Here is a 19145-nt window from a genome sequence, read left to right as displayed (position 1 = left end):
GCCTTCCGAAGATACACAAAGCAAATACACCTGGATGCCCTATCGTATCAGGCAATGGGGCCCTGTGTGAGAACCTCTCTGGCTTTGCTGAGGACATCTTAAAATCCATTGTACAGGGAACCCCCAGTTTCTGTTGCGACACTACAAGACCAGTTGAACCAAGAACATTCTTCGTCACAATGGACATTTCGGCACTGAACACCAGCATCCCCCACGGCAATGGCAAGGCTGCAAAACTTTCCGTACTCAATACCACCAACTGCCAATTTCCAGATACCATCCTACAACTCATCCACATCATCCTCGACCACAACGCCTTCATCTTTGACAACCAGTTCTTCAATCAGACGCACGGGGCAGCCATGGGGACCAGATTTGCTCCCCAGTATGCTAATATTTTCATTCTAAGGTTCGAACATGACTTTTTTGCTGCACAGAACCTCCACCCAGTGCAAATACACCAGATACATTGACAACATTTTCTTCCTTTGGACTCATGGTGAGAAATCACTGAAACAATTACATAGCAATACCAACAAGTTTCAGCCCACCATCAGACTTAACAAAGCCTACTCTTTGGAAGCAGTCTCATTCTTGGATACTTGCATTTCCATCAGGGACAGACACCTTTGTACTTGACTGTACGTCAAGCCCACAGATAACCTCACATTGCTGCACTTCTGTAGCTGCCATCTTAAATATTTTAAAAGGCGATCCCCTGCGGACAAGCCCTACACATACACAGGGTCAATTTAGATGAGGAGGAATGAGATGGACACCTGAAGGTGTTGCAGGATGCCCTCATAGGAACAGGGTACAATGCTCAATTCATTAATTGCCAGTTCCAATGTGCCACAACAAAAAAACTGTAATGACCTCCTCAGAAGACAGACGCAGGATACATCCAATTAGGTACGCTTCGTTGTCCAGTACTTCCCAGGAGCAGAGAAACTACTCCATGTTCTTCACACCCTTCAGTACATTATCAATGATGATGAGTACCTCACCCAAGATCTTCCCCACACCTCCACTTCCACCTTCAAACAACCACCAAACGTTAAACAGATTATTATTTGCAGCAAACTACCCAGCCTTCAGGACAACATTGACCACAACACTATACAACCCTGTCATGGTAACCTCTGCAAGACACTTCAGATCATCAACATGGATACCATATACACAGCGGGTACTCATGTGAGTCAACCAAAGTTGTCTATTTCATATGCTGCAGGCAAGTATGTCCTGAGACGTGGTATATTGGTGAGACCATACAGACATAGCAATACCATTACATAGCAATACCAACAAGAAATACCAACAAGATATGAGAATGGATGAATGGACACTGTGCAACAATCACCAAGACAGGGATGTTCCCTCGCAGCAGGGGAACACTTCAGTGGTGAAGGATTCGGCCTCAGATCTTCGGGCAACATCCTCCAAGGCAGACTTTGGGATACACTACAACACAGAGTCACCGAGCAGAGGCTGATAGCCAAGGTCAGTACCCATGATGACGGCCTCAACCGGAATCTTATACATGCATACATACACACAGTCACTTACCCAAACACAGACACAGACACACTCTTCCCACCCCTGCTCACACACTCTCTCTCCCCCCCCTCACTCTCTTACTCACATACACATGTGAATCTATGGGGCAAATCTGTATTTGCAGACAAATTATTTTGTTCAAAAAGCATACAATTTATAGACAGTCAATCAATGTGGTGTTTTATGAATTCCTACTTTAGAAATGAAACCAGTCTGACTCCAAACTAAAACACAAACAGATTCTAAACAAAGGTCTCACACCTAACATGTATTGTCTGGCCTAAAATATCACCTCTTCTTTACACTGATTAAATCTTTAGTTCTCTCAGGACCATGACTTGAAAGGAATTCAGGGATTTACACAGAATCATCATAGAATCCCTACAGTATGGAAACAGGCCCTTCGGCCTAATCAGTCCACACCGAACCTCAAAGCATCTGACCCAGACCCACCCCACTATAACCCACCTAATCTAAACATCCCTGAACACTACAGGCAATTCATTGCAGCCAATCCATCTAGCCTGCACATCTTTGGACAGTGGAAGGAAATCGGAGCATCGGGAGGAAAGCCACACAGACATGGGGAGAATGTGCGAACTCCACACAGACAGTTGCCTGAATGTGGAATTGAACCTGGGTCCCTGGCGCTGTGAAGCAGCAGAGCTAACTCCTGAGCCACAGTGCCACCCCTAAATATACATAATAATCAATTAAAGCCTTCTAACTGATTAAAGATTTAACAGCATCTTAAGTTTGTTTAGTACATCCCCATCAATGGTGAGAACTTTTGATCTTTTACTTATAAATTCTGTGTCTGATACTATCTCTCTCACTAACACCTGAAGAAGGGCTGAGGCTCCATAAGCTTGTGTTTTCAAATAAACCTGTTGGATTATAACCTGGTGTCCTGTGATTTCTGACGATGTTTAACAAATTTATTATATCGGTGACCCAACAAATTTAGACCATTTTTCACCCCTTTCCTTAAACTTGTTTAGTTATTTTCTGTAAGAATTTATGTTCTTGTCAGCAGTTGTGCCAATTTTTTTTAAAAAAAATCCTTTTTGCTGCATGCATTTCCATTGAAACCAGTAAGTTTTCCAATGGGCATTAGACAATTTAATGAACTCATGCACAGAGGCAGAGGGTCCTATATGAGCCAGATAATAACAAGAAGAGCGCCATATCCACAACAGAGGTGAGCATACCTCACTTCTCCAAGTGATTAGTGCCGCAGTGAGTTCAAATTTCAAAGCAGATGTTAACTTTTGTAAAGGCTTGAATATATATTAAAGTTCTTTCAGAAACACCCCAATCAAAGTGTATAGTGCCACATCAAAAGCAGGCACAGCAAGACAATCATCAGCTGGCAGCGATTGAATGGATTCATCCAACAAAAACTCAACAGCAAGAGAGGCAGATAATGCCATACCTACCTGGCAACATCCGCGGGAACCATAGTGAAAGCATCCAGCTGAAGAGTTGTGAATCTGTTGTAAAGAAACCTGCTGCTGTTACGCAACATAGGGCCACTAATGCGACCAGCTGCAGCCTCACTTCAGTTCTTGCATCCTTGCATGCCTTCTTTGATTAGGATTTATGGGGATATGCTATTCAGTGGTATAGCACACAGCCTTCCTTTACAACTACTCCTGAAGCACCAACTGTACTTCAGTGACCATCCAACAGGCAGTCAGGTGCTGGACTGCTCAGTCACTTGCCTACAGCTTTATGCCAGCATCTTGGGTTTTCTTTCATCTAACTAACATTGTACATTGCTGTGAGACTTTGAAGCTGTACCCAGTGGCGTTCTAGTGTAATGCTTTTGATCTTTAGGAGTTGAAGGAAGCATTAGCGTAGAGAAGAAAGTTATTCAGACCAATAATAGGATGAAGTGACCTAAAGACAAAATTTTTGGCTTTTCTCCGGAATTCTTCAGCTGCTCAAACCATGAACTTTCTGTAAAATTTTACACTTCACAAGTTTGTGTCTCATCCTTGCACAGGGGCCATGCTAATCTTCTCATTATCATTCTAATTTTAGTATATGAACTGCTGAAATAACAACATGTCTAAGGCTTATTTGGAGCTCTGAACATTGTAAACAACTTTTAAAACATTATAGAATGGCAACTTGACACTATCCAACAATGGTTTTGTAGTTTTTAAACAGTGAAAAGAAACTGACATGATGCCACTGGTTAAAACTTCAATATCCCACAGCTATTTAACTATAAGTATTTAGAAGCACTCATCACATTGTAATGTTCAAATCTGGATTAATCCTGACATTATTTGCATGTAATTTAAGTGAAATTCTCTTTTGCATTCAACACTGCATCTTACTACTGCTTTGATAAGTAAAAATGAGCAAATGCTGAAATGAAATTAAAAACGTAGATGCTAAAAGTGCAGGTTAGCAGTTTGGGTAAAGATCCTTTTCAGGTGGAGAATGGAAGGCAAGAAAGCCTGTTTGTGGGAAAACTAAAACAAAAATAGGACTCTTATATTGGCTTTTAGTAAATTAGGATTCTGAGAGTCTAGTATGACCATGACATTGTTAAATTAATTTTTTGTAGCCCAGCTATGGCTGTGTACACACCCAGATACAACTGAGGAAAACCACAAATGGAGGTTAAGAGTACATGTATGTGACATACAAATACAATAACAATAGAGACAGCCAATGATTTTTCTTTTCGCATGAGAAGAGTTAAAATGTCGGAAAATGTAACAAGATCCCAGATCTGCCATGTATTTCTAACAATTTATAGTTTGATTGCATTTTGTTTCTGGGCATCAGGCCAACAAATTAGTAATTAGACAAAAGAATGATTTACTTGTCAAGTAAAGCACTCAAAACAGAAGTCAATTAAGTCTATAGTTAAGGAAGACACGGGATAAATATTCTGCTGTGATATTTCTCATGCACACCAAGAATATAGATGGAAAAATTGTTTACTTCAAGCCTTTGAGAACATGAATATTTAAAGAAGGTGGAGGTGGGCCCATCCAATAGCTGAAGACTGGGTGACAACCCTATCATGGCCAATGTAGGGCAATCTGCTGATTGGCATTGGCTCTCTGGAATCTTGCACAGCAGATGTTCTACCTCCTTCCAAAAACTGCTAGCCAATCAGAGGCCAGCACTGTAATGGGCCACAGGAGAATGATCACTGCCCTAGAATGCAGTTAACTGGGCTGGAGTCATCAAGGCCTGCAGTCAAGCAGGCCTGATAAAATAGGGATGCGGGGGGCATAGTGAGGGCATTGGCTGGTGTAATGGGCATGGAGTGGGTTCCCTGCAAGGACAGCCCTTACTGCTGGCGGGACTTTCAGTTAGGCATTGAGTTCCTAATTAAGAGATACCCTCTGAACCCTACCCCAGCACACATGCCTGCCAGGTTACACCTCACTGCTGGATCATGCAGCACACCCTATCTCGTCACCCACTGAGCTGACATCCTTCATCTTTCCCATTCCAGAATTAATCAGGGGAAGCCAGGAAAGCAAGAGGTCCAAGATTTTGTGTTGCATTATGGCCCCTCCTCCAATACTTGTAGCTGAATACATGGAGGAATTCTCATAATCCTTTCTACACCTTTGCCAAATATTCCGCTTCCTTCGTAAATTATGCGGTCAATAGGATCCACTACTCCAGTTGTGGTCAAATTGGATTTTAGACAGGTCCATCATAAACTTCCTTGCTTTTGTAACTTGATGGTCAATTGATAAAGCTCAGGTGCCCTTATTTATCATCAAATGCTTTATCAACATTTAACCTGTCACCTTCAACAATTTTTGCAAGTATAATCTCATGTTCCTCTGCACCATTTAGAATTGGATCCTTTCGTTTAGCACAAAAGCAAAATGTGGTGGATGCTGTGAATCTGAAACAAAGTCAGAAAATGCTGAAAATACACAGCAGTTCTGGCAGCATCTGTGTATATACGAATACAGAAATTAGGGACAGAAATGGGTCACTTGGCGCCTCAACCTTTCTTCTGTTAATCAAAAACGATCATTGCCAATCTGATTACTCCACATTTCCACCTATTTGGATAATGCTTCGCTTCCGTGCTTATCAGAAATATATATCTGCTTGAAAATATTCAAAGATTCTGCTTCCAGCAGTTTTTGAGAAAGGGTGCTCCGAAGGCTTATAATCCTCTATAAGAAAACCCTTTTTATCCCATCTACTCTTTCAGGACAAGGACCATATCCTTTTATATTGCCTTTCCTCCCTATTCCTATGAAAGTTTATCAATTCACATTTCTCTACACTAAATTTCATCTACCGATTGAAATCTATCGCTATACTCTTCCTAATACTTGCAGTTCTGTGTCAACCAAAAATTTTAAAATTGTACCCTGTACAATCAAGTCTAGCTTGTTGGAATACATTAAGGTCTCCCAGTACTGATCCTTGTGGAACCTCAAAGCGTCTCATCCAACAGTCCGATAAATAACTGTTTACCATTTTGTCCATCAGGACGTATAAGATTTCAGGTATGTACTTATGCAATTTCTATTCTTTGATATCATTCAAGCAAAGTTATGTTACTCAGAATTTTCTTGCTTGCTTCAGGTTCAGTGACCCTTCCTTAGAACTGATGGTAGTTAGGAAAACCTTTTTAAGGTAGAAGTAGGGTGGTTAAAGAATAACCAATAGGTGGAGATAGAGCCCGAAGAGAGAGAAGAACAGTTGAACAGACAAAGAATTGGATAACAATTAGCCTGGGAGAATGAATAGCTATTAGTAGACAATCAATGGCTAATGATGGGTGATGTGTAACAGCAGACCATGATGTGATAACCAGGCCTGGTGTGCAAGTGGTGGAGTAAGGCATGGAGGAAAGTGCCTCAAACCCTAAAGCTGTTGAATCTGATATTGAATCCAGAAGGCTGTAGAGTTCCCAACTGGAAAATGAGGCGCCGTTCCTCCAGCTTGTGCTAAGCTTCACTGGAGCACACCATCAAGCCTGAGGCAGAAATGCTGGCCAGGGAACAGGGTGGCATGTTAAAGTGGCAGCAACTGGAAGCTCAGTGTCTTTTTTGCATACGGATCTTAGTCACCCAGTCTACACTTTGTTTCCCCAGTGTAGAGGAGACCACATTGTGAGCAGTGAATGCAGTAGACTAGATTGAGTGAAGTGCAGATAAAGTGCTGCTTCACCAGGAAGGTGAAGGTCCCCCAGTCAGAATCAACCTAAACTGTGGATCCAGCACGTGGACGACACATTTGTTATTATTAAACACAACAAGCTAGAAGAAACCCACCACCTCACCTACAATGTATCTGCTGGGATTAAATTCACAAGAGAAGAAGAAAACAACAATCAGCTTCTGTTTCTGGATGTCAGAGTTGAGCATATGACCAACAGGGAGTTACAAGCCTCAGTGTACAGGAAAGCAACTCACACTGCACAAATCCTCAACTTCCACAGCAACCATCCCAACACCCACAAACAAAGCTGCATTAGAACACTACTTAATTGGACCATGACTCACTGCAACACTCCAGAACTATGCAGGAAAGAGGAAGAACACCTATACAAAATCTTCACTGTGAACGGATATCCCCACAACTTCATCCGCAGGTGCCTACTAAACAGACAACAACAAAAGGACACAGTATGCCCCAACACACTGGCCACACTGCCCTACATCAAAAACATATCAGAACTGACAACAAGATTCCTAAGACCACAAGGAATCATGGTGACCCACAAGCCCACAGCCACGTTACAAGAAACACTCACAAGGATTAAAGACTCCATTCCCACAACATGCAGAACCAACGTGGTTTACAAAATACTATGAAACAACTGCCACAAACATTACATCAGACAGACAGGAAGGAAACTAGCCATCAGAATACATGAACATCAGCTAGCAGCAAAAACGACAAACCAGACTTTCCTGAATATTGATACACTCAGACATGGGCCATCATTTTAACTGGGACAACGTAACCATAGTAGCCCAAGCCAAACATAGACACACATGGGAATTTCTACAGGCATGGTTCTCCACCTGTAATGCAATCAACAAACATATAGAATTGGACCCCACATACAAACCCATGCAGAACAAAAACTGTGGAGAATGATACTACTCACCATAACAGACCGGACAGTATTAGTTCCAAGAGGAGAAGAATAACATCACTTCATTGGAGGCCTCACTGATGATGTCGCCTAGCATGGTGTCAAAACGTCTGAACAAAAACAAGCCAGCTTGGCGAGCAGGTCAACAACCTCATGGTGTAGGTTTGTTGTCAGGGTTGCATTAGGGTACATGTTATTGGATAAGGGCTTTTAAAATGTGCAGTCAGCTGTCTTATATTGACTTGTCCTTTCCTATGAGGATACATTAAGGAGTTGATAAGGACATCCAGTTATCCAGAAACTGGGCAGACTGTATAGCATCTGCCCTACAAGGATTGTGACTCAAATTTTTGTGAAGCAGCTTTACCAAGCTATGGCCAGCTTTACTAGCTTCTTATCAGGTGGATTGTATGTTCTATTTGTAAGACTGTCAAGGCATGCCAGATTGCAGAAAATGTTTGGTGGTACAGTGCTGGCTGTTACCATTTTTGGGCTTTTCATACCATAGGTCAGAAAGTACAATTTGGGAGGACAGCCTTAAGATATGTGGAGCTGCAAAGGCAGCCACAAGGTCCTAAGGATCAATTAGGGATAAGGAGAAAGGAAGCTGTAGTGCCCATTATAGCCAGGTAAGATTTGGTTTGCAGATGCTTTGGTTTTCCTGTATTTCACTCCATGTGGCAATTCAGATTTTTTCTAGTTTGTTTACTCAGTCTTCTAAGGTCATTTTGTTTTGCTTCAAAGTTCTCTTTCATCCTTCTACGGAGTCTGTTTACAAGAAGGTGAGAAGTGCATATTTGATGTCTGTGTTCGATGGTTCACTCTGGCCAGGGTTGCGAGAGGGTTTGCTGGAGCGTTACAATGCAAGAGTGCCTGAGGAACAGTTTGATGGAACATATATTGCTGAGTTAAGTAAGATTTATTTATTAATTATCACAAGGATAATACTTTTTCAAGTTCAGATGTTGGCCGAGACCGGTGATAGCTTCTTTCTAGTTCTGAATCTGTTCATGATAAGATTAATTAGAAGCTTAGCATTATACCATTTGGTTCAGACAAGTGACAACTAATGAGATCTTCAACAATCAAGCCTCTCTCTAGGGCCCTAAAAATACAGCAGCTATGGGTATTTCTTTCACTGTCTTGTTCTCTTGACACAAAGGATGAAAGGATAACCACATCGCAAGTTATTTTCTATTTCTTCATTTGCTACTGCTAAATTGATTGAAGTGTACATTTTTAATAACATTTTATTTCTGCTTCTGTTTTAAACCTGTCCCTTGTAAAATAAGGTGGGGCCGGAGAACGGCCACTTTGTACACGTTTCACTGTACTCCTGTATTCCTACACTCGAGCATGCTTGACAATAAAACTCTAACTAACATTTCCTGCAAAAATCAACATCAATTATACAGATTTATTTTGTGACTCATTTCATGTACTGCATTTTTATTCCTTAGAGTTTTGAGAATAAGAGGTAACCTTGTTGAAATTTACCAATATTTTTCAGTGTGTCACAGTAGATGTGGACGTCAACCCTGGCCAATGAGCCTAGACCTAGGAAGTATGATTTCAAGATAAGATGCAGGCCAGTTACAGCTGGGATGAGGAAAAAATTCTTCACTCAGTTGGTGCAAAATCTTTGTATTTCACTAATGCAGTGGGCTGTGAAAATTTATTCACTGAGCATGTTCAAGACAGAAATCAATTGATTTCTGGAAGTTAACAGTATCAGGGAAAAGGACATAGTGCAGGGAGGTGGAGCACAGGTTTGATTGGCTGAATGGCCTACTCCTGTTCCCATCATTCACAGGCCAAAGTTATAGGAGTTAACAATCGAAACTACATTTCTGAAAAAGGAAACATTTTAAAAATAAGCACAAAGACAATTTGCAATGAAAGGGTAAACGCTTTCACCATTTTTAAAGTTGGATTTGGCTAATGAATATAATCTGTTTCTGGTTTACAGCAAACTGTATTCATTAGCACTTGCCAGATTTTACTTACAAAAATGCACTATCAAGCCAGGAGGATGTGAAATTAATTATCTTCCAAATTGCAATCTACTTTAGAATGCATTTTGTTTAACTACTTTATTTGAATTAAATATTAGAATTATACAAATTGCTCAAATCAAATCAGCACAAGATATTTTACACGTTAGATGTTGCGGATTGTTTGCTTATTCACACTTCAGATTCAAATTACATGAACCATTAAGGTCTTGGGCAGATTTAATTACTTTTAATCACCCTCGATTACAATCAAAACATGACACACTAAGTAATATACATCTGTTAAAATGTATATGAAGTATCAGAACTGAGAAAGTCAAAGGAAGGAGGAAGTTTAAACTCATAATAATGACAAATATAGGAAAATATACAGTCATTTGTACATCTGACATATCCTAAATAGCTACCATCATCATAACTAATTGTTGATGTTCTTCATTCAGTGCAACAAACTGTCAGATATGCTGTATCCAATTATTTTTCTTCAAACGGTTCATTACCTGCCTAATGAATTTTGTGTATATTCACATGTAAACCATGTTTGGTTAACATAATGAAGGGCATTTTTCCTTTATAACAATCCAAATGACCTGGTGTATTCCCAAAGGATTACAAAGGTGATTTTCAAAAAGTCAACCATTTTGAGTCCTTTACATAGTTATCATGCATACAGCTACTCAAGTGCTGCCCTGTAGGAAAGGCACATCTTTCAACTGAGCAGCATGGTTCCCACCCAGTTGAGTGTTAAGCCACGTTATCAAAGCCCGACCATGATAATCATAGTCTAGCACATTATACAGGAAATTAACCTCTTGACCCTTACAAAACATCAGGTACGCAATCCAGATGTGATCAGTAAATTGCACCTTAACGGACAGAGCACAGCAAAGATGTATTTAATGTGGCTTTTATTATCAGGGAAGGACTGTTGAGGTAGGCAGAAGCTCACCACAAAGTAACAAACATGAGCCTTAATTTTAAACACAGTGTAATACGACTACAGAAGTACTTTGTTGGCTGTAAAGCTTTATGGTGCTTCCTGAGGTCGTGAAAGGCATCACATAAATGTAAGTTTAAAAGAAGAGACAAGAAGTCAGCACTGTATGTTATTCAAATCAATTGTAAGTTGGAGGTCCAAATAGCTTCAATTACATGAAGGAAACAAACAAAAGATTAAAAGAAAGGTCTAATTTGCCAGCCCAGAAAGAAACCACTAGAGGAAATTACAACTTGAAATTTAGCAAATACATTTGCCCGAGGTATTCTTGGGCAGCTGATTGGTAATGGAATAAATGAATGAGGCAATTAGTTGGGATGTAAAACAAGCTACTGGTTTGTGATCCCCTTGATCAAAATGATTGTCATTAATTTTACTCAATAAACATTTTTTTGTAAAGGCAAAATTCAAATTGGGTAGTGAGGTGTCTCAGTGGTTAGCACTGCTGCCTCACAGTGCAAGGAGCCTGAGTTTGATTCCAGCCTCAGGTGACTGTCTGTGTGGAGTTTATACATTCGCCCCATGTCTGTGTGGGTTTCCTCCGGGTGCTCTGGCTTCTCCCCACAATCCAAAGATGTGCACATTAGGCTATGCTAAATTTCCCATAGTGTCCAGGGATGAGTAGGCTAGGTAGATTAACCATGAGAAATGCAGGGTTATGGGGACAGGTTGGGGGACTGGACCTGGGTGGGATGCTTTTCGGAGGATTGGTGCAGACTTGATGGGCCGAATGGCTTCTTTCCACACTGTCAGGGATAATCAAGTTGAAGAGGATTTACAATTAGTTAATCTGAGAACTAATTTGAACTAGTTTCTCTAACCATCAGCACTTATTTTGAAAAATTTCAGCTAGAATAAATGCATGAAGTTAGCAAGCACAAAAACAGCAGCTCATTACTGAATGCAGCGCAAAGTGAAATTTGAGGTTGGGAATGTTGTACAGTGAAGGAAGTATTGGTCAAGACCGGAAACTAGACCCAGCAGTAGAAAGCAAGAGCTTAGCCCAGTAGATAGCTGATTAGATTTCAGAATTTTTAAAAGTTTCTTAGATAAAGGAGTCAGATAAAGTAGTTTAAACTGGTACTGAACAGATTATTAAAAGTAAAATGTGTTTAGTTTTAGTAAGAGTTATGAGTATTCCAAGGTTTATTAATAACAGTTCAGTTTATTAACAGTAGTGTGGTGAACTCATAAATCAAGAAATAAGTGGGTTGCTCTGACCTCTGCAGTCCACATTCTGTGCTACTTACAATCTTGAGAAAGCTTCCTGAGACCTCGATAACCATTTGAGCAGGCCATATAATCAGTTCAGCTGTTTAAGCTCTGGGTTTCAGAAACTGAACAGCGGCCAGTGCCACTATAATGTATTGATGAGGATGGCATGTTTATAGATGTGGTTAGTCTGAAGCTTAAGAATACACAGAGACAGAGGAAATGTGTGACCCCCTTGGTAGTCACAAAGAACAGGTGGGTAGCACAGAAGTCCCCTGAGTGCTTCCCAATCTCTAATCTGTGTTCAGTTTTAAAAACTGACGAGTGTGCAGCCAGAGCCAATTCACAGCATTACGGTTGGCTAGTCTAAGGGGCGTGCAAGGCAAACTGGAAGAAAGTAATGATAGGTGATTCAACAGGAGCAACGGAGATGGGAACTGTACAAGTTAGACTGATTCTGCAGGAACAGAGCCAAGAACTAGACTATAGAGTGACAGAGTCATACAGCACTGAAACAGAGCCTCTGATCCAACCAGTCCATGCTGAACACAATCCCAATCTAAACTGGTTCTAACTGCCTGCTCCTGGTCCATATCCCTCTAAACCTTTCCTATTCACACATTTATCCAAATATTTTTTAAACATTGTAATTGTACCCACATCCACCACCTGCTCATGAACCACACTCTGTGTAAAAATTTGCCTCTTAGGACTTCTTAAAATCTGTCTCCACTCACCTTAAAAATGTGCCCCTTCATCTTGAAAATCCCCATCTTAGGGAAAAGGCAACTACTATTATCTCTATTTATACCTGTCCTTATCATATAAACTGCTATAAGGTTCTGGATGTGAGTTTGCTCGCTGAGCTGGAAGGTTCATGTTCAGACGTTTCGTCACCATTCTAGGTAACATCATCAGTGAGCCTCCGACGAAGCGCTGGTGTTATGTCCCGCTTTCTATTTATCTGGTTAGGTTTCCTTGGGTTGGTGATGTCATTTCCTGTTCTTTTTCTCAGGGGATGGTAGATTGATTTGGAGCCAATGTGTTTGTTGATGGAGTTCTGGTTGGAATGCCATGCTTCTAGGAATTCTCGTACATGTCTCTGTTTGGCTTGTCCTAGGATGGAGGCGTTGTCCCAATCAAAGTTGTGACCTTCCTTATCTGTATGTAAGGATACGAGTGATAGTGGGTCATGTCGTTTTGTGGCTAGTTGATGTTCATGTATTCTGGTGGCTAGCTTCCTGCTACATGAACATCAACTAGCCACAAAATGACATGACCCACTATCACTCGTATCCTTACATACAGATAAGGAAGGACACCACTTTGATTGGGACAACACCTCCATCCTAGGACAAGCCAAACAGAGACATGCACGAGAATTCCTAGAAGCATGGCATTCCAACCGGAACTCCATCAACAAACATATTGACTTAGAGCCAATCTACCATCCCCTGAGAAAAAGAACAGGAAATGACATCACCAACCCAAGGAAACCTAACCAGATAAATAGAAAGTGGGACATAACACCAGCGCTTCATCGGAGGCTCACTGATGATGTTACCTAGAATGGTGACGAAACGTCTGAAAACGAACCTTCCAGCTCAGCGAGCAAACTCATATCCAGAACCTCAACCTGAGCTACAAATCTTCTCAAAAGTCGCTAACTGCTGTAAGGTCACCTGTCAACCTCCTATGCTTCAGTGAAAAGAGTCCCAGCGTATCTCACCTTTCTTTATAACTCAAACCTTCCATACCCAGCAACATCCTGGTAAATCTCTTCTGAACCCTCTCCTGCTTGATAATATCCTTCGTATAACTGGGTGACCACAACTGGACACAGTATTCCAGAAGTGGCCTCACTGATGTCCTGTACAACCTCAAAATAACGTGCCAACTCCTATACTGAAAGGACTGAACAACGAAGGCAAGCACGGCAAATGTCTTGCCTGTATATGGCGCAAACTTTAAAGAATTATGTACCTGCACCCCTGGGTCCCTCTGTTCTACAACACTATCCGAGGCCCTACCATTAATCATATAAGCCCTACCCTTGTTTGATGTAGCAACATGCAAAACCTCATATTTATCCAGACTGAACTCCATCTGCCATTTTTCAGCCCATTGACTCATTTGATCAAGATCCCTCTCTAATCTTAGAAAACCTTCTTCACTGTCTACTATGCCACCTACTTTGGTGTCATCCGCAAACTTAATAACCATGCCTTCTATATTCTCATTCAAATCATTTATATACAAGATAAACAAAAGAGGACCCTTTAATAACCATGCCTTCTATATTCTCATTCAAATCATTTATATACAAGATAAACAAAAGAGGACCCTGAACCAATCCTTGTGGAACACCACTGGTCACAGGCCACCAGTCCAAAAAGGAACCCCTGTCAGGTCTATTGCCATCTGTTGGTATGTTTCAGTATCTGCTGGTAGTACGTTAGTTATCTCGATGCATTGGGCCCTGTTGAGGCTTACTGTAATGGGTCCTTTGTCCGCTGGTAAGATTACAATGTTCCTGTCTTTCTTGAGCGTTTCCAGAGCTTTCCTCTCATCTGTGCTGACTGTGTTACACTTTCCTGCTTTGCTCAGGATTGGGACTATCTGTCTGATAGTCTGTTGTACTTCTTCCATGAGTCCATTGCTCTTCAGTGTCTATTCCTGTGTAGCCAGGAAGTCAGTCCTTTTTGGAGAATCTGTGGTTATAATTCACTCTACGTACTAGGAAGGTCTTCTCAGTGTCTGTAAGTATTCGGTCCGAGATGTTTTTAATCCCAGAACCTGTGTTGTCCATGTTGTTGTTCTGTGAGATTTTGGAAGTTTTTTTTGTAGGGCTATTCTTTTCTTTGTTCTAATCTTTTGTGGCTGTATGCTGATGGCTTGTTCCAGTGTTGATGTCTATTTTTGGTGTGCAAATTCCCGCTTGTACTTGTTGAGGTGGTTGTGGGCATTGTTGATCATAACCCTTATCGTTCTATGTCCAGCTGTCCTCCATGCCTGTGGACTATTGATAGGCAGTTTATATTTTAGGCCTTGTGGTAATACCTGCTTTCTGAGGCATTTGTGCAGGAAGTATAGCTGTTTGCAGGTCATGCTCAGTCGGATGGCATTTGTTTCCCATCTGCAGGCCAGTTTGAGGGTGTTGCACCTGTTGATGTTTGCAACTAAACCCACCGGCTTGGCAAGCATGTCTACAACCTCATTTACCTCTCTGCCACCATCAGTCTTTTTGGTAACTTCCTCAAAAAACTCTATCAAGTTTGTGAGGCATGATTTTCCCCACACAAAACCATGCTGACTATTCCTCATCAATTTTTACCTTTCTAAATGCTGATACATCCTATCTTTTATAATCACCTCCAACAATTTACCCACAACTGAAGTCAGACTCACAGATCTAGTTTCCCGGTTTCTCCTCACAGCCTTTCTTAAACAAAGGTAGAGTATTAGCTGCCCTCCAGTCATCAGGCACCTCAGCCATATTAGTAGATGTTGTATTTCTACATGGGGTCTTGTAATTGCCTCCCTTACTTCCCACAACATTCTGAGACACATTACATCAGATCCTGGAGATTTATCCGCCTTATATTCTCTAAGACCTCCCGAACTTCGTCTTCTGCAATGTGGGCTGTTTTTAAAACATCAAAGTTTATTTCTCTGCAATCTCCAGACTCCACTTCTTTCTCCATTGTAGAAATTGACACAAAATATTCATTTAGTATCTCTCCCATCTCCTGGGGTTCAACACAAAGTCAACCACCTTTATTTTTAAAGGGTCCTACACTCTTTCTCGTTACCCGCTTACTCTTAATGTGTTTGTAGAATCTCTTTGGATTATCCTTAACTTTATCTGCCAATGCCATCTGATATCCTCTCTTTGCCTTCTTGATTCCTCTCTTAAGAATGTCCCTAGACTCTTTATATTGGTTAAGAGATTCAATAGACCAAAACTGACAATATCTAAAAAAATTCTTTTTTATTCTTGATTAGAACTTGAATGTCTTTATTCATCCATCTTTCCTTAATCTTACCAGCCTTACCCTTCACTCTAACAGGAATAAAATGCCTCTGAATGCTCATTATCACACTCTTGAACACCTCCACCTTGTCAGATGTCCCTTTACCTACTCCCTTTACCCTTTGCCTACTCCAATCAACTTTTGAATGTTTTTGTCTCATACCATTAAAATTTGCCTTACTCCAGTTAAAAACTTTAACTTTTATGGAAGGCTTACCCTTTTCCATAACCATTTTGAAATGAAGAGAATCATGATCTCCAAACCCAAAGTGTTCCTTTACTTTTACTTCACTGCCCTGTCTTTGTTGTGCAAATTAAGGCCTAGTTTTGCTCCATTCCATTTTGCTCCATGTGAGTAGGAGCACTCACATATTGAGTAAAAAAATTCCTGAGTACATTTGACTAATTCTTCACCATCCAAGTCTTTAACGCAATGGTAGTCCCAGGCAATGTTTGGAAAAATAAAGTCCACCATTATCACAACTTTATTATGCTTACTTCTATCTGAGATCTCCCTACATATTTGCTTCTCAATTTCTCTCTTACTATTGGGGAGAGTGTTTAAACTAAATTGGCAGCAGTAACATGAACCAAGAGATAATACTAGACAGGGATACCAAGGTGAACAGAATACTTTCAGAAATAGGTAGCACTAAAGTAAAAGAATGAAAGGTTAGCAGGTGGGGTCAGAGTAAGTGAGAAAGTAGTAAAGTCTAATTCAGGTTTCAGGGATCTGTCTCAAAGAAGTGATGAACACATGTAGATACAAGGTGTTTATAAAAGATAAAAAAGGAACAGAAGGAACAAGACAATTCATAGCATTAATGAAGGAGATCAGCACCATGCTGGAAAAGGAGAATGTCCGAGAGAAGTCAAGGATGGGCACTAACTGGAAAAAGCTAAGGAAAAAAGAAGTTGCAATTACATTGCTCAGATTTGTCTACTGGTCACCAATTAATGAGAGGGATGTCATGGGAGAAATTTACAAGGAAATTATAGAGATGCACAAACATTACAAAATAGTTTTAACGGAGTAGTTTAATTATCCAAACATAGGCTAGGATAGTAGTTGTGAAAAGTGCAATGAGGAGAAAGAATTTCTGCAGCATGTTCAGGAAAATTTTCTATCGCAGTGTGAATACAATCCAATGAGAAAGCCGGCAACTTTAAACCTGCATTTTGAGAATGAAGTGGATTGATTGGGTCACGCATTTGGGGGACAGTAGTCATGTATCATAAGACTTAGGCCAATTGTGGAAAAGGACAAAGAACAATTGAGAGCAGGAATAATCAACCGGTGAAAAGCCACTGCAATGAGTTAAGAATGGATCTGTATCAAATAAACTGGTGACAGAGATAACACAGTGTGGAGCTGGATGAACACAGCAGGCCAAGCAGCATCTCAGGAGCACAAAAGCTGACGTTTCGGGCCTAGACCCTTCATCATCATCCTCTCTGATGAAGGGTCTAGGCCCGAAACGTCAGCTTTTGTGCTCCTGAGATGCAGCTTGGCCTGCTGTGAGCATCCAGCTTCACACTTTATTATCTACTAACCTCATCCGCCTCCTTGACTTGTCCGTCCTCCCCTGACTGACCTATCCCCTCCCCACCTATCTTCTCCTCTATCCATCTTCGGTCCGCTTCCCCCCCCTCCCTATTTATTTCAGAACCCTCCGCCCATCCCCCTTTCTGATGAAGGGTCCAGGCCCGAAATATCAGCTTTTGTGCTCCTGACATGCTGCTTGGCCTGCTGTGTTCATCCAGCTTCACACTTTGTTATCTTGGAGGCTTGGGGACTGCTTTGTGGAACACCTACACATGGTTCACACTAAACAACAGCACCTCCCAGTTGCGAACCATTTCTCCCTCCCATTCCTCAGGGGACATATTCATTCTGGGCCTCCTGCAGTGCCACAATGATGCCACCCGAAGGTTGCAGGAACAGCAACTCATATTTTGCTTGGGAACCGTGCAGCCCAATGGTATCAATGTGGACTTCACAAGCTTCAAAATCTCCCCTCCTCTGACTGCATCCCAAAACCAGCCCAGCTAGTCCCTGCCTCCCTAACCTGTCCTTCCTCCCACCTATCCCCTCCCCCCACCTCAAGCCCCACCCCATCTCCTCCCCACTAGCCTCATCCTGCCTCCTTGACCTGTCCATCCTCCCTAGACCGACCTATCCCCTCCCTAACTCACCTTTACTGGCTCCAACCCCGCCTCCTTGACCCGTCGGTCTCCTCTCCACCTATCTTCTCCTTTATCCATCTTCTATCTGCCTCCACCTTTCTCCCTATTTATTTCAGAAGCTCCTTCCCCTCCTCCATTTATGAAGAAGGGTCTAGGCCTAATTCTGCTCCTCTGACACTGCTTGGCCTGCTGTGTTCATGCAGGTCTACATCTTGTTATCTGATATTATTATTACCACGTTGAAATCCATTTGATGGATTGGTAATTCTCTTAATTTATTGATATCTCTGTGACTTCATGATTTTTGTCTATATTGCTTACAATGACACCTACTTTTGTCATTGGAAAATTTGGATATTCCCATCATCAAAGTTGTTCAGAAACAAGGTGAATGGGAGGCCCAAATAGAGATCCTTACAGGGCACTGATAAATCGTGACAACCTACATCCCAAAATTGAAGGCGTTGTTCATTATTTCTATTCTCTATTTCCCACTGTCTAGTCACTTTTCTAACCAGGTCACTAATCTATGTCTTCAATTACTTGCATTTCAACTTTAATTATCTGGCTCTTACAAAGGGCTTTACCAAATGCCTTCTGAAAAGGATGTTTAAACAACATCCGTACAAATGCATTTTTTTACAACTTCAATCACCTCTTCAAAAAATTCAGTTGGACTTGTCAGGCAAATTTTTATCCTGCACAAATTCATTTTGGCTCTCTCTGATTTGGTGAAAACTTTTAAATTGCTTAGTGAGCCTAACCTGCATTGAAGATAATTGCTTTAGCAATTTCCCAACAACAAATCTCAGAGTAACCGTCTTTCACTCACTCACTTAACTCTGTAATAATTATTGAATAGGTGAGTGACAAACATTTTGTCCAAACTAAAGGAAGGATTGCGGGTTAGCAGAACTTTGGAAGGTTAGGGTATCCACAATGTTCTCAATGACTTCCTTTAAAATCATAGGATGAAAACCAGAAGGCTCTGATCATCTGCCATGTTTTGGTGGCATTACTTTCTTCATT

At 41.1% G+C, this 19145-nt stretch overlaps 1 protein-coding gene and 1 non-coding gene across 5 annotated transcripts in view; both read right to left on the bottom strand.

Moving 5' to 3' along the window:
- LOC125461085 (dynein axonemal heavy chain 11-like) overlaps positions 1-19145 on the bottom strand; it is a 466228-nt gene that overhangs the window by 55709 nt on the left and 391374 nt on the right. The window lies entirely within an intron of this gene.
- LOC125449204 (U6 spliceosomal RNA) lies at positions 3524-3627 on the bottom strand. The gene has a single exon (XR_007246861.1). It is a non-coding gene; the product is annotated as a U6 spliceosomal RNA (small nuclear RNA).

Source organism: Stegostoma tigrinum, chromosome 2, assembly GCF_030684315.1.
Source record: "Stegostoma tigrinum isolate sSteTig4 chromosome 2, sSteTig4.hap1, whole genome shotgun sequence".
Taxonomy (NCBI): Eukaryota; Metazoa; Chordata; class Chondrichthyes; order Orectolobiformes; family Stegostomatidae; genus Stegostoma; species Stegostoma tigrinum.
Note: the sequence above shows the minus strand (reverse complement) of the source record. Positions and strands in the feature narration are given on the sequence as shown.